The sequence below is a fragment of the Magnolia sinica genome, chromosome 5, assembly GCF_029962835.1.
Source record: "Magnolia sinica isolate HGM2019 chromosome 5, MsV1, whole genome shotgun sequence".
In the NCBI taxonomy this organism is placed as follows: Eukaryota; Viridiplantae; Streptophyta; class Magnoliopsida; order Magnoliales; family Magnoliaceae; genus Magnolia; species Magnolia sinica.
In genome coordinates, this window is record NC_080577.1 from 40159977 (window position 1) to 40173854 (window position 13878).

The 13878-nt window shown below is 39.1% G+C and overlaps 1 long non-coding RNA gene across 1 annotated transcript; it reads right to left on the bottom strand.

Moving 5' to 3' along the window:
• Positions 1-12481: 12481 nt before the first annotated feature.
• On the bottom strand, positions 12482-13423 carry LOC131247284 (uncharacterized). The gene is made up of 3 exons (XR_009171602.1): positions 13199-13423; positions 13025-13117; positions 12482-12942 (listed from the first exon to the last, which is right to left on the bottom strand). It is a non-coding gene; the product is annotated as an uncharacterized LOC131247284 (long non-coding RNA).
• Between the last annotated feature and the right edge of the window lie 455 nt (positions 13424-13878).

Sequence of the window (13878 nt, forward strand, 5' to 3'; positions counted from 1 at the left end):
TAACTTTTTATATTTGATTTTGTTTCTGCATTCCAATCGGATTTGAAAGAGGAATTGTGATATTCCACTTCTTGGAATCAAAATCAAATAGAGATAGCCCGACTTGATTTAATTTAAAATCAATTAGAACCTAGAACCATTTTAAAGTGAGTATTGGACATTGAACTTTAATATTCGAACTTGTACTCCGACTTGGTTCTTTCGGGCTGTAACAAAAGGAGAAATCCAGGTATTTTACATTTGTGTAAATCTTTTGTTTTTGGTTTCTTTTGAGATTGAACTAGAAAAATCTCATTGTTTGGTTTATCTGAGGTGATCCAGAAAACTCAGAGTGGGGTTTTTTGAATTGTGTAAGCCCACTTGAAAGACACAATTGTGAGGGTTTTAGGTGAACCTGAGAAAAACCTATTTTATAGTGAACGCTAATATCCATTGTGTGAGGATATTAGGAGTGGAGTAGCAAGCTGTGTGGCTGTTGTTTAACAGTTGGTGTACACACAGGCGAACCACTATAATTCTTTGTATTTGGATATGTAATTTATTTTCTATATCTTTTATCATTCAATATTGTGGGATGTATGTGTGGATGTGAATGTTGTAATCTTTTACATTTCAAGCATTGTGGGGAATGTTGTAATAGATTAGATTTAATTTCCTTGCTATTTATTCCTCAGTATCTAGTTTGAGTTTTTGATACAAAGACCTTTCTAGGAATCGTTGTCCTACCATAAACCTTGGTTTTTGGTGTAAGGTTGTCCTTAGAACAACATTTGTATTAATCTCTCAATACTCATACATTTGAGGTTGCTTTACATTTCAGTATTGTGGTTTGTTTAAAATACTATCTTTCATTCATTTGTTATAAGGCTATCTTATTATTTAAATTCCACTGTTATTAATTTAAATTTGGCATAGTCATATTCACCCCCCTCTAGGACATATAACTTGGCCTTTTTCACTTACAAGTCAGCCCATGTGCTCCAGAAAATAGGTGGACAACACATATATCACATACAACAAGGTGGGCTCCAATGGCTAGACGTTCAGCCCCTTTTGGGCCTGCTAGACGTCCAAAAATCTAGACTGTCTGGAGTTAACATACACATCATGGTAGGCCTACACAGTGCAGATGGGCCCCACCAAACAGACAATGTGGATGGAATACATACAGCAGGGTGGGCCCTGCACATACTCAACAGGTGGGCCCTGCGTCCAGCAAAATGGACAGACGACGTGGATATGAAACACATTCATCATGTGAGTCCCACCGGCCCACGTGTGGATGGTGATGGACACCATGCCACAGTTGGGTCCCACCGTCCCACATGTGAACGGTGGACGGTGTGGATAAAACACTTGCATCATGGTAGGACCCACCGTCCTTTGCTGGACGGTGGACAATGTGAATAAAATACTTACATCATGTGCGTCCCACCATCCAGACACTGGATGGTGGATGAAGGACATACATCTGGTGGGGCCTATGTCCCATGGACGGTGTGGACACCACACATATAGGATGGGTCCCATCTGCTCTGAATCAAAGCTGATATTTGTGTCTCCCTTCGTCCAGGCCCATCCAAGCAGGTGGGCTGCTCGCTGGACGATTAGTCCAGTAGTAAGGCGGGCCTTGCCTGCTGGACAAACGGTGTGGATCAAATGCATCACGGCAGGGTCCACATGCATGTGGCCCACCGAGCTTGGAATCAAGCTAATATTTGTGTTTTCCTCCATCCGAGCCTGGGTGACCGACCAGCCACACAAGCCCAGAAATGGGTAGCAAATGGGCCTGGAAGTTAGGCAGTGGGCGTCCCACCGGATGGATGGTCTAGATATCACATGCATCAACAATGGTGGGCCATCAAACCATGGAGAGAGAGAGAGAGACAGAGAGAGGGAGAGAGAGAGAGAGAGAGAGAGAGAGAGAGACGTGTGATGGAGGGGCTCCACCACTATGAGCCCCTCTAATACATGCATCTATACATACATTAAGATGGGTCCCAAACTTGTGGGTCCTCAAACAAAATCAAGGGTGGAGATTCCACTTCCACCATAAATCAGGGCCAAAATGGCCTTCATGCACTAGGAGATTAGATCAAACATCATGGTGAGGTCCATGGAGAATGACCCCACCATGGATACATGCATGTAAGCTTGGTGGGCCATTGGCCACACCTACGGGCCAAGATGGGATCCCTACCATTGATTGGTAGGTCCTGAAAAGGCTAAGCTAAGAGTCCTAGAGGGGGGGGGGGGGGGGGGGGTGAATAGGACTATGCCAAATTAAAATTTAAATGCGAAATTAAGAAAGAACTAGAACAAGATAGCACTTATCAATCCTAAATAGCAGAAATAAATAGCAACCTCAAATGCACAAGTATTGAGAGGTTGATATAGATGTTGTTCTAAGGACAACCTTACACGAAAAATCAATGGCTTATGGTAGGACAACCTGATTTATAGAACGGTCTGTGTATCAAAGTCCCAAACCAATACAGAGGAATAAAGAATAAAACAGAAATATATATCTACTGCTATTACAACATTCATCACATGTGCAAAAAATAAATTACAATCATTCACCACAAATGCACAATAATAAACATTTACCATAACTCCAACAATTATAGTGGTTCGCTTGTGTGTACAACAACTGTTAGAAAATAGCCACACGACTACTCCACTCCCAATATCCTCACCCACGGGATATTGGCTTTCACTATGAAATACGTTTTCCAAGGTTCACCCAAAACCTTCACAATTGTGTTTTCAAAGGGTTACCACAATTAAAACCCCACTCACTGAGATTTTCTGACTATCTTAGTCAAAACTAAAAATGAAAGATTTTCTAACAATCTTACAAACCAAATACAGAAAATTGATATTATACTTATCTGAAGAAAGCACTTCGTTGTAGCGCGGTAGAACCGCTTCTTTGGAGACGTAGAATGTTCAATGTTCAATGTTCAATTTCTCAAATGATAGGGTTCTAAGTCTAAATGAATTTTAATTTAAATCCAACTTTAAGCTACTTTAGATTCAACTTCTTGGATCTCAAAAAGGGTTAAATACAAAAATCCCCTTTAATATCAAATAGAATGGAATCAAGAGATCAAAGAATTGAAAAACCAAAAAGCTATGAAAATAATATATAAATACCTCAAAATAGCTTCATAATAATGGGGACTGAGTTCTCAGAGTTGTGACTTTAATATCTTTAAAATGATCGTAAAATGCATTGAATTGACTGTGAAGTGAATGGGAATCACCAGAATTAACCATGAAATGCATGGAAATGACCGTGAAGTGAAGGGAATTGACCGTAAAATGCATTGAATTGACTGTGAAGTGAAGGGAAATGACTGTGAAATGCATGGAATTGACCGTGAAGTGAAGGGGAATTGCCAGAATTGACCATGAAATGCATGGAATTGACGGTGAAATGAAGGGAATTGACCATGAAATGCATTGAATTGACCATGAAGTGAAGGGCAATCGCTAGAATTGACCGTGAAATGGATGGAAATGACCATGAAGTGAAGGGAATTGACCGTGAAATGCATTGAATAGACCGTGAAGTGAAGGCAATTGATCATGAAATGCATGGAATTGATTGTGAAGTGAAGGGGAATCGCCGGAATTGACCGTGAAATGCATGTAATTGACCGTGGAATGGAATTGATCGTGAAGTAAAGGGAATTGACCGTGAAATGCATGGAATTGATCGTGAAGTGAAGGGGAATCGCCGGAATTGACCAGGATATGCATGGAATTGACCGTGAAATGAAGGGAATTGAAATGAAAAAAAAATAAAATTATATGCTTATATGTACATATTTATATAAATATTTGTTAGAGAAAATTGTAGGTAGAATAATGTTCTCTATGTAAAAAAAAATAAAAAATAAAAAATAAAATATATTGACCGTTGCTGCGGCAGTTCGTCTATGGCTACGGTTATAATCCGTAGCCGTACAATTGGCGGGGGGCCGCTAGTTCGGCAAGCACATCCCGGACAGTCCTCTATCGCTACGGATTATGGTATCTATGGCTACGGTTATAATCCGTAGCCATATCTCTGACTGTAGCATACGGCATTACCATTCTACTTTGAACATATCTACCATTGAAACCCTGTTAGGGGTCACATAAGTTTTGGAACATTATAAAATTTGTTTGTCCTCTTCATCTAGGTCTTTGTGACCTTATGAATTGATGGGATGGAAAATAAATGTTATGGTGGGCCCTACAAAAATTTCAACGGTGAAACTCAATTTTCCGCTACTCTTTGTGGTGTGGTCCAGTTGATCTTTGGATATGTGCATATATATATATATATATATATATATATATATATATATATATATATATATATATATATATATAATATGCTCCAAAATGATCTTGAAATATGGATAAACGTTGTGGATATAATAAATACATAACCGTGGGGTCACATAAATTTGATCTCTTTTGAACCGCTCCTACAACTTGGAGTTCGAGTAGCGTCAGCGCTTGTCTTCGAGCACCAGGCTTGAAGGAAAAAAGCAGGGGCATTTTCGACCTTTGGCAAGTCGTCCGTACAGCTGGGGCTTATTCTGGTCAGGTAAAATGAGGTGGGCTTAAGCGGGTAAATGGGCCATAAATGGGTCGTGGTGGTAAATATCTCGTGCGTTTAAGTAAATTGCACTTTGATGAACTTAGACCCACAAGCTACATTTGGATAAAAACGAGACATTTAAATACCCACAGATGAACTTAGAAGCACTTACACATCTGCAAATGCACAAGGCTGTGTGTTGGATCTGGTCTATGTTAGGGGTGCAACTCAGGTCGGTTGGGCCGGGTTGAGGGCAACCTTAGCCCAACCCAGCCTCAAGAAGGCCCACCTCGGAGATTCACGTTGAGTTGGGGGTCAACCCAACTTGAACCCATCTCGAATTCAAATCGGGTTAAGGTTTTTAACTCGAACCCAACCCAAAGTCCTTGACAACACTAACCTATAGACTCGGGTTGGGTCAGTCTGATTTGGGTTGACCTAAACCCAAGTTGCAGCCCTAATAGAGCTTTCCATCAGATGGTCCACACGGTCCAGATAACAAATTTCGCACCTTAGATGGACCATCGCATACTAGATCAAGTAGATAACTAGAACCATCAGTTTATTCGGGGTTGTGGCCCACCTGAGGACTGAAACTGCCATATTTTTTCTGGGATATTGTCCATCCACAGTGTGATGGCGAAATGGATGGTCAGGATTAACGAATCGTGGCCGCATTTATAACAACTGGAAAACCCCATTTACCGTGGAATGACGTGGGCTGCATGTCATTCGAGTCACCTTCTTAAAAAGAATCTGTCCATTTCTCGACTCTTCTTCGGTCATTGATTGGCCTCTGTCGTGGGCCCCAGTATGAGATATCTTGCTGCAGTGCTTTTGGGCGTTGAAGGTGTGGTGGGCCAAGTCTTGAATGTTAGTGACGTCACTTGTCCTGCCATTTAATGGGTATTCGGTTGGAATGGTTTGATCCATTGAATAACCCGTTCATTCCTGTAGATGGACGGTTAAGACATAAATGACAAGTGTTCACAATCTGTAGGAATGTGTCTGACACTAGATGGTTAGGAATATCTGATAGATGTGAATTATGGGCCATAAACAATTCACGATGGAGTCCATCTAATGAACGGCTCGGACTGCTGAAAACTGTCCATACATATCATGGCGATAGGGCTCAGTTAACAGGGAGCAAACAATGGGTAGAGTACAAAAACCAATGGTCATAAGCTGTACAAGTTCCCGGCATTTAAAACATTAGTCCATATCTCGGTCTTGCAGCTTTACGAACTTAAATCCAACGCAGAACCAGCCCAAAACCAGTAGCACCACTAAATTGGCTTTAAAAGCCCAAATGGCTGGCTGACGGCAAATGCTCATCTTGGAATAGAGAAATGACGAGCATTGCTAAGTGTATACACGGGTGCAACAAAGCTACACATGTGCCACCTTGGCACATACATGGATCTGATTCATCCATCATGTTGGTCCTAACTTGTAGCCTATGTCTATAAGTTGATTGAATTTGAACCAATGAATGATCAACCAAAACCCTAATTATAAAACATAATCCTAGGGACCTAAACTCTAAGAACCGTAATCCTAAATCCTAACGGATCTAAATCGTAGGAACCATAATCCTAAATCTTTACACTAGAAACCTAAACCATGGGAACCCTAATCCTAAACTTAACCTAATCAATCTAATCTTAAACCATAGGACCCCAAAACCCTAGATCCTTGAATCAACTCACAAAGCCAACTCGTTGGGTCAACCCCATTCGGTTAGCCCAACAAGTCCAAACAACCCAGTCAACTCACCTAGTTAAGCACAAAACCAAGCTCGAACAAAAGCCCAAAATCAAGCACAATTAGAGTACAATGTACAACCTCAATGTAACATCTTTCACAACAGAGCCTCCACACAAGTGAAGGAGGTAGCCTACCAAAGGAGTTTTAAGTGTAAATTGGTGGCAACCTGCTTGCCGCCTGCCAAGTGACACTCCTCTTCTTTAGGCTGACATCCCTCAAGCACGTGCAGTCCCTCTTTTATAGCTTTCAAGTGTTAGGTTAGTGTGTATCTACTCTGATGACTATCTCCTTACCCAAATTTATCCTTTTACCACCTCATCCAACCTATAAGATGATGCACATGACAATCTCCAATCCTAACCTTCCAACCACCTTTTACCCCTATACTTTGAAGGAATTATAAGAAAATTATGTTTGGGGGCTACTCCCATTCTCATTTCAACTATCCACTACATCCAAACATCCCTTCCCATCCAAAAACTATCTACATCTGCATCAGCATCTATTTCAGAAAACTCAAAAAGAACAAAAACATTATGCCTCTACGAGTCATGCGTCCTCAAAAATACCCCTCTTATCACAGTATAATCCGCGCCAAATCACAAATAGCTATGACCAACCACAAGTAAGATGTTCAACCCTTTCACGCACTCAATCTCGCAGAAGCTCAGCCTGCACAACTACAAAGCTAGAAGTCACACCAATGGTATAAATTTAGGAATTGACACAAGGGGTTAAAGCAATGCAGGAAATGTTCTTGCAATTCATGCAGGCGCAAGCCACCACAGTTACCAATCGAGCTGCCCCAATTCAAAAACAACAATAATAAGCTTGTAGGCTCTTTTTAGCCTCCAACTCAAATCAAGCACAACCATCAGCGTCTACATAGGACCACCGAAACTAGCCAGTGCAACCCTTGACCATGGGGCACTTCTTTCAGTACTCTCCCATAGCCGGGAGTCAATCTCAAAATAATCTCACTACTGGGATTCCTAATCAATTTCAGAATAACCTCGGAGCCGGGGCTTCCAATCAATTTTCGGCCAACCTCACAACCAAGGTTCTGAATTAATTTTAAACTGATCTTGCAACCAGGGTCTCCAGTTAATTTTCAACACATTCCGCAATTGAGATCTCAAATCAATTTCAAGCAGCAGCTTTCCCGATCGGAATCCTAGGGACAACACTGACGAATGTCGACAACAGGGGTTAATGTCAAACCCAGTTCAACCAGCGAAATATGATGAATACCCAACAAGAGGGTCACTTTTCATCATCTCAGGCCCCCCTGAATGGGAGTGCTTTTTAATTTCAATTTTTTGCAATTGGGACATTGTTACATTTCAACAAGCTCCCACTCACGGGAGACATATGATCGAAGAAATCGATCACTATGCTAAAGAAGCAGAACATGCCTTTCCGCGAAAGACGTCAGTCACTCAAACGAGCTGCACAAAAATAGAGGAGTCACGTGTGCAACTCCAAACCATGCAAAACTAGCTTCAAAGACAACAAGGGGTCGATCTCCCCTTAATAAAGTTCAGGGACTTGTGTCCCTTCCTAGATGCATAAGTACTTTAGAACTTTGGGATACCCAAATTCAAGACATACGATGGTAACAGATGCCCTATGACTTATCTCAAGCATTTTGTGGAGAATTGAATGCAATAGCAGGGAATGAAGAAACCCTTATCCGCTTATTCCAAAAGTCTCATAAGGGCGATGCTCTAGACTGGTACACTTTCCTGGATTATCACTGAATCAAGACCTGGGAGCAACTCTAATAAGTGTTCATCGACATGTTTACCTATAACATCAACATTCTATAGGACAGCCATCATTCCATAACCCCATCAAGCTTCCGCATATAGAAATCGCGTAGCCCACTGCCTTATGAAATTTCAATTAGTATCAGAGCGGGTAACTCTTGAAGGACTTAATTGCCTTGAGTTGATCTAAGGGGCTTAAGAATGATGTCTACCCAAGAGGAGTGTGTCGTCATACGACCGCAAATTTTAATGGGTCTAACTATGCCTATTGGAAGGTTATGATGATGGATCTCTAAGATCACTTGATCTTATGATTTGTGCAATTATTGAAAAAGGAGAGATGATGCTCATATAACAAGTTGTGGTTGATGGTAGAACCATTAGCGCTCCTAAAGATAAATTCAAATGGAGTACCGATGAGAGAGCGCAGTATATCTATGATGCCAAAGCTCTCAATGCTATTTACTATTCGATTTTCCCTGGTAAATTTAAACGCATTTACATATGTGAAATCATGAAGGAAATGTCAGACATATTGGAAGCCTTCCACGAGGGAACTAGTACAGTAAAAAGATTAAAGCTTCAGCTCTTAATAATTCTGATTCAAAAACATAAGAATGAAAGAGTCTAAAACTTTTATAAAATTTTACTCTAAATTGAATTATATTTGTAATTCTATGTGGGGTTTAGGAGAGAGAATTTCAAAAAGGCATATATGTAAGAAAATACGTAGATCTCTGTCGGATAAGTTCACTTTCAAAATAATCTCGATAGAAGAGTGTATAAACATATATGAGATGAAAGTAGAAAAACTCTTGGGTTCCTTAAAAACATACGAATTATACTTTAAGACCCCCTCTTGAGTGAAGAAACTATCTGTCCTTAACACATCTCATATGTATTCACATAGGCTTACGATTGTTAAATATGAAAGTAATGGTGCTAAAGAAAATTTAAGAAATTCGTCAAATTGAATAGAGGGAAGAGTTGTGAGAAGAGTAAGAAGATGGTCGAGAATCGAAAAGGTAAATCAGTTAAATAACCTAAGCAAGTCCAGTATTACAACTGTGGGGGTTATAGATATATTAACACAGATTTTCCTAGCAAAGAAAGATCCAAAGGCAAGAATATGACGACAATATGGGATGATACAGAGGAGTCTAAATCTCCTTCAGAAGACTCCTCTAGTGTTTAAAGACTTTAGTCACTTATGTATCTTGACGGCCTATACTACAATATCACTCCCTAGAGACTTGGAAGACTATAACCCCTTAAGAAGGTACTTTAAAAGGTTTCTTTGGGTTGAATTGAAAATCAAAGGATTTCAACCTTAATGTTGTGCCCTATAGTTAAATAAGAGGATTAAGCCTCATTAGTGAGCACTTTAGTAAAATTTGAGGATTTTAGCCTCATCTTGTACTTTATTGGTAAATTCAAGGATTATATCATCATTTGAATTGATAGTTAAGCTTTACAGTTGCTGAATTTTGATATCATATGTTTCAACTTAGACTATCATTGGTTATTCCTAATTTGATTGGCATATCCTTTGAATGATCATAATAAGCATGCTCCATGTTTTTAATGTTTATATGCATCCTTTAATCCCCTGTTAGCATGTGCCTTATAATTGGTAAATATATGATTTATAGAATTGTTTCATGCTATATTTTTAGTAGTATATCTATTAAAATTAACTATTTGTCAAATAGTGACAAAAAATGGGAGAAAGATCAAGTCCCACAAAAATAATGAATTCTATTTTGCAGGATTTGTTTGTTTTATGCAGTGATTGATAAAGATATGGATATAAATTATGAGGGAGCATTGCTAACTGTTACATGTCTCGAGTCCCGTATTTAAATTTGTAAATCATTATAATATTAGGCATGCAATATTTTGAGTTGTTTTGGTATATCATTGTATGGATCATGACATTATCTAATTTAGGTTTTTGTTATATAATTGCAAAGGGGAAGATTATTAGTGTTCTGATTTATGTACCTTGTTTGTCAATCATGTGAGTTCATGTGTCATGTAGTTAGTAGAGCCCTTGGAAGCTAAAGACTGAAGACAAAAGAGGACATGAGCATCAAGGAGCAAAGAACGAGTAAATGAGGTGCCTTTGTGACCCTAACCTAGACCCAAAACAATCCCTTAACCTCTAGATGATCATAACATTATAAGTAAACCTTGTTGATCATCCCTTAGACTTAGGAGCCTAATTGGCACATGATAAATAAAGCTAATAGAGGTGTGGAGCTGATGTGAAATCATAGGCCCAAAACAGTAGTTTTCGGATGGCTTTGATCTCATCGATCTAATTGAAAGTCCACTCGATCAGATAGAAGAATAAGTCCAGAAAATAATAGTGATAATTCTGAATTTTCTTGATGAGATCGACACAAGGTTCAATCCTATCAAAGGACATTCTATTCCATTGAAGGTCTTTTCAATCCTATCAAAAGAGTTGTTAACTAGCCATTGTAAATCAATTTCTTATAAAATCACATTTGGTTCTTGGGCATTTTGATGGATTTTTAGTACAATAGAAGCTTAGGTGATTCCACGATCATATCCATCATCCCAAGCCTCTAAACCAATGATTTATAAGTTATATTACTTGATATTAACTCTCTAATGAGGATTCCAACCTTCACCTTGAAGATATGCTTAAAATCCACCATTTTCTAGAGTTTAAACCCAATCTCTGTAGGTATATCCTTATCTAAATCCTCTAGAAGACCTATCTAGGTGAATCCCCTATGATTACAATATTCTCACTTGCTTTATGAGAATTCACCAACCACCAATCACCTTAGTCACCGAAAGGAGCATCATATGCGGGTGGTTATTCTTGGAATACTACAAGAAAACCCACTTTTACCGACAAAAATTTTTGTTGCTAAAAGTGATTTTTTCGTAGGTAAAAAGTTTTACCGACGAAAAATTTCATTGGTAAATTCATTGATAAAACAGCGTCGTAAAAGGTTTTTACCGACGAAAATTTCAATCGTCGGAAATGGCAAGATTTTTACTGACGAATTTTTTCGTCAGTAAAAAATAAACAAAAAACTTTTACTAATGATCTTTTTCGTAGGTAAAAATATTTACAAAACTTTTACGACGAATTTTTTCATCGATAAAAAATAGTTGTAAAACTTTTACCGACGATTTTTTTCATAAGTAAAAATATTTACAAACCTTTTACTGACGAATTGTTTCATCGCTAAAAAATAAGTGTAAAACTTTTACCGACAATTTTTTTTGTAAGTAAAAATATTTACAAACCTTTTACCGACGAATTGTTTCGTCGCTAAAAAATAAGTGTAAAACTTTTACCGACGATTTTTTTCGTGGGTAAAAATATTTGCAAAACTTTTACCAACAATTTTTTTCGTCGATAAAAAATAAGTAAAAAACTTTTACCGACGATATTTTTCATAGGAAACAATATTTTAAAAACTTTTACCAACGAAATTGTTCGTCGGTAAAAAAATAATTGAAAAACTTTTCCCGACGATCGTTTTTGTAGGTAAAAATATTTTAATAACTTATACCGACAAATTATTTTGTCGGTAAAAAATAAGTGAAAAAATTTTACCTACGAAAATGTTCGTAGGTAAAAAAATATTTTACGATACTTTTACTTACGAAAATCTTCGTAGGTAAAAATATTTACAAAACTTTTACGTACGAAAATTTTCGTATGTAAAAGTCTTTTTTTTTCACTATTCCAGCACAAAATTCCTGATATAAACTTGTTACAATATATTTCATCATATTCTTCCTGATATATACCTGTTATCATATTCACATTCATATCCATCTAAACCCAAACTAGTAAATTTATCCAAACATAAACTACATTCATCCAAACACAGACAATCTTATCCACATCACATTCATTAACGCATAAATACATATAAGTTTAACATCATAAATAAAAATACAAAAAATCACAAAGATGAAGGTGGAGGTGGTGGGGCATCGGTAGGTAAGTGTGCAGCGAGAGCCTGAAACATCTCCATCATCCGTCGCTCATGCTCCGCCCGCATCTCCTCCATCCTCCTCTCCTGCTCCTCCCTTTGCATCGCCTGCTCCTCCATTCTCCTCGTCTCCTGCTCCTCCCTCTGCCTCGTCAGCTCCTCCATCCTCCTCTCCTGCTCCTCCCTTTGCATCGCCTGCTCCTCCATTCTCCTCGTCTCCTGCTCCTCCCTCTGCCTCGTCAGCTCCTCCATCCTCCTCTCCTGCTCTCTGCCTCGTCGACTCCTCCATCCTCCTCTCCTGCTCCTCCCTCTGCGTCCCCTGCTCCTCCCTCAGCCTCTCCAGCCGCTCACTCTGCCTCTCCAGCTGCTCTTGGATGTCATGGACGACGACCCGTAGCTGTTGAACCTCTCTCTCTCTGCGACATCAGCTCGACGTACAGCGCTGTCGCCAACGACAATGAATCGGCTGGAGGCAGCTCTAGCGGGTGCCATGAGCTTGACACAATGGCCAAACCCACGCACATATCCAGAACGGGTGCTAAGCACCTTACTCAGGATCTCTGGCTCACTCTGCTGAGTACCATCGGGAGTGGGCTGACTGTTTAAGGTGTCCATCGCCGCTTGTAATGAAAACATATGAATTTTCATAACAAATGACATTATTATAATTCAATGCAATTAAAATTTATAATGTAAGAATTTTTACCTAATTCTCACTGGCCGTAGGATGTACCCAAGATCCCGTCGCCTGCCGACAGTGAGTCCCTCTGTAGAGGTCTACTGGTCCGGGCTCCTGGCCAGTGACGGAATCTCACTGCGTAATTGAAAGGACAATAGAGTTAATATAAATGCATGGAAAGAATATATCAACTTATTAATTACCAGTAATTTCTTACCATGTCGTGACGAAGTTGTACAAATGACTTTGAACCAGCTACGTGGTTCACTTCTAACTTTCCCATGTTGTCAGAATTTATTTTACTGCTCTTCTGAACACATTATTCATAATAATTGTTATTAATTGTGAATTTAATTGTTACCTTAAGATATCGTAAATATGTAAATATTACCTGAAAAGACTCAGACGTAAATCTCTCGCAGAGTATCCGTCAGTCATCATGGTTCACGTGCGGCGGTGCGGACTGTACGCCCTCCTCGTGGCTCACACACTGCTTGTACCGCTTGTGTAAGTCACCGCGGTACTCCTTGAACCGCTCCTTGACCATGTCATCGACGGTATGAAAAATATGCGGAATACTCAAATTCAAGTCAAATTTATCCTACAGTTTTGTAAATAATATATTAAGGCAATAAACTTATTAACAAAATAACTTAACCGTAAATGAACTTTTATAAAAATAAATTTTAATTTATTAAAATTTACCTGAATTAAAATGAAAATTTACCTGAATTAAAATTTACCTAATGGGGGGTGGTAGGAGGATCAAAGATCGGCATAAGACACCGACCTTCGACATAAACAATCTGACATTGTTCCTAACAGGTCTAATGCAGTCCTATGAGAACTCTATCATCACCTTATCCTCATGCGTAATTCGCTCTAAAAGTAACCCACGCGTGGGTCCACGTCCTCGTCGGCTAGCCGATGATGCTGTTGTAAAAGAAATATATAAGTCTAAGTATAAATAGAAGTCATTAAAAGAAATATATGTCTAGACTTACATGCAGTGCCCGGTATATACGCGACTGAGGGATCAAATGCCTGCGATGCAACATTTGACGGCGATGT